The sequence below is a fragment of the Hetaerina americana genome, unplaced genomic scaffold (assembly GCF_022747635.1).
Source record: "Hetaerina americana unplaced genomic scaffold, ioHetAmer1.1.p SCAF_173, whole genome shotgun sequence".
Classification (NCBI taxonomy): domain Eukaryota; kingdom Metazoa; phylum Arthropoda; class Insecta; order Odonata; family Calopterygidae; genus Hetaerina; species Hetaerina americana.
This window is the reverse complement of record NW_027286734.1, coordinates 244461-247829: the sequence shown is the minus strand read 5'-3', so window position 1 is coordinate 247829 and position 3369 is coordinate 244461.

Here is a 3369-nt window from a genome sequence, read left to right as displayed (position 1 = left end):
TCACATATTAACGGAAAATTTGGACATGAGAAAGCTATTTGCAAGATGGGTGCCGCGTTTGCTCACAATTGAGCAAAACCAGTGTCGTGAAGATGTTTCAATTGAGTGTTTAGCAAAGTTTCACAGCAACAAAGCACAACGTTTGCGCCGTTTCATAACTTTCCTTCACACCCGAGACAAAAGTACAATCAAAACTATGGATTCCAAAGGGAAAACCGCCTCCAAAGAAGGCGAAGACCGTTTCATCTGCAAGCAAGGTAATGGGGTCGTTTTTTTTGGGATGCGTGTGCGATAATTTTCATTGACTATCTGGAAAAGGGAAAAACTATCAACGGCGAGTATTATGCCTACTTATTGCAACGTTTAAGCGAAGAAATCAAGCAAAAGCGGCCGCATTTGGCTAAAAAGGAAGTGTTGTTTCATCATGACAATGTACCAGCTCACAAATCCGTTATTGCAATGGCCAAAATTCATTAATTAAAGTTTGAATTGCCACCTCATGCACCCTACTAATTATTTTCTGTTAGCAAACTTGAAGAAATGGCTTGGTGGTCAAAGATATTCCAACCGTGAAGAAGTGATATCGGCTGTCAATGGCTATTTTGAGGAGCAAGACAGTTCTTATTATAAAAATGGTATCGAAGTTACTGAACATCGCTGGGATAAATATATAGAGCTGAAATGAGATTATGTCGAAAAATAGATACGTTTTTTCCAAATTTTTTGTGTTTTCTTTGTTGGGTCGGGTACTTCTGGGACCACCCTCGTAGTAGGTTAATCCCCATGTCCCGGATTTCGGAGCCTCCTTCATTCTAAGCAAATCCTGCCCTTACCAAACAACTTCTTAACCCTGATGCAGCACGTGACCTTAGCTGTCAGCGGCCTACCTAAATGGCTTTTACTACTATAAGCTTCCCACATTCTCAATTCCAAGCTCATTTCTTGGTTATGACGGATGCTTCTTTTCCTCACCCTCTATAAGCCAGTTCTTCTTAGTATATTCATGCAGATACCACATAGTCAACGCATGCTACAGAATAGTTCTAAGTAATTCATTTAAGTATTACATCGACTATTTACCAAATTCGGTAAAATGCCACAACCCCCAATAAAACTTCAATTACGCTCCACGTATCGGCAGCAAACAATCATGTCAGAAACCTTAATTTTCTTATAAAAATGAGGCCCATTAAGTGTTAAGGTCACTAAACATTTTCATCAGGAATAGAGGGGTGTGGCTGAGATAAAAATACACGGGTACTCTCTATAAATTTTAGAAAAAATCTCTGCACCGCACAGTTCACAGGGTTTGTAAGCTGCCAGAAGAGTAAGAAGCGTTTAATCTGCTTAATAATTGCGTCATTTAGGGCACAAGAGCAGTATATAATAATCCGTTTTCCCCACTTGCATGGCTTTAACAGCTGTCGAAATTCATCTCCAATTGAGTGAGACCATCAGTGATTGTACTTTGGCGATGTGTATAAAATTGGCGACCGTGGGTACGTGGCAGTTCAAAGAAGGTCGAACAAAGTCTTGTGGCAATGAATTCAAGACGCCTACGCCACGGACCAGTCGGTTTTTTCAGTGGGCAAAAGGAACTTCAAACTGAAGTATTCTCGATAGCCATGAATTATAGCATTGGCGTTGTTAACTATATGCACGCCAACACGCTGACGCGTTGAGTATATTGGGAGATAACAGAAGTTGTAAGTTCATGGCGTAAGAACTTTGCTGGAAAAAAATCAGGAGAATTTTTACTTGAACTCACCTGGTAGTATGTGAAACACTGTTCAAATGATTCAAATTTATTAAAAATATTTCCATAGCAGTTTTTCATTATCTATTGGAATTATTTTCCATCTCTCTTTTAATAGTTTTGTGCTTTCAGCATTCTTTGTGCATGGACTATTATATATAATGTCATAGCACACGTGGATTAAGGTGAAACTTTAAGTTCTCCTTCTCTCTCTCAGATTTAAATGTTACTCTAAACATTAATATGTAACAGTGAGCAATGAACAAACTCCGGTCCAAATAATTAATCAGATATACCCTTAAAATGGAGTAATCGTTATGACTACCCATTTACCCCTTCCGTAAACATGTTCCCTTCGCGTTCCTCTAGGATTTGGAGCATATTGGAGGTGCGAGTGAATAAAAGGTGAGCCTCTACACAAACAGGGAACCACATACTAAATTAATTCCCACTTTCTCGACGTGGCAGAATGGACCCGATACGGGAGAAAAGGGAAGGGGAAAAGGACCGCAGGGAGGAGAGAACATTCCTCCCCGCGAAGTTCTACCACCCCGGCTCCCACCCACCCCACCATTACCCGTTTCCTCGACCCTTCGAGGACGTTAGGCAGAGTGGGGAGGGAGACTCATCCAAACAGACCGCAAAGCCCTCCTCGAGCCACCCACGCAAAACCGATTGCACTCCCCATACTTTCTCCCCCACCCCAAACCGAAGAACACAAAAGGACAAGAACGCCCATTCGTTGTCAGGGTCGCTTTTACCCCGCCCATCCCTTCTCCTTGTTGAGCAGATGAAGGTTTAGGTCAATAGGGGTTTGGAGGGGTGGAGAAACAACCTCCCGTTTCCGTGTTGCTCTTTCACGGGACTCGGGGACACGTCAAGCAAAAGTCACCGTTTAGGATATGGCGAGCGCGACCTCTCCGGAGACCCCGAACTGATGCCCCCTGCTGTCCCATGATATCCCCGTCACCTCCGCCCACCCCCCCCCCCTCCTCTACCGATTCCACTCTCCCCGGGAGTCTGATACAGAACTTACCCTCGCGTCTCCAGCATAATGGCGGTTTAAGCTGTACATTTTGCATCTATCCGTCTATTAAGAGATGTGCTCGCGGTGCAGATACTGCAGCAAAGTACGCCATTTAAATCCTGTCTTATCCATTAAAAATCTTGCATAAATTGCTCATCTAGTTGAAAACTAGCTCTTCAAATTCAATACGATAATCGATAAGCTTATAGGTGCAACGAGGTGTATTACCAATCAGCAATGTGCGTCTAGGAATTATGCCAGGATATATATTACCTACGGAAATAAAATCACCTCAATAAACAGTTGCGACCGGATGTGATTGTTGCAATGCAATCTCTTTGAGTAGCTTCAGTTCAGAGTCTTTGAGTAGCTTCAGGCGTGATGAGATGGAAGTCGCACATAATGAATAACTAATCGTAGCACTTTTCCACTTGATAATGGAAATTTATTTAGTGGAAATTTTATCAAGTGGAAAATATTTAATCGCATTTTATATTATATATCACACATTATATAATATCACATTTATCAAGTGAAAAATTGCTTCAATCAGTTATTCATTAGGCTTATCCTCTTGGATTAAAAA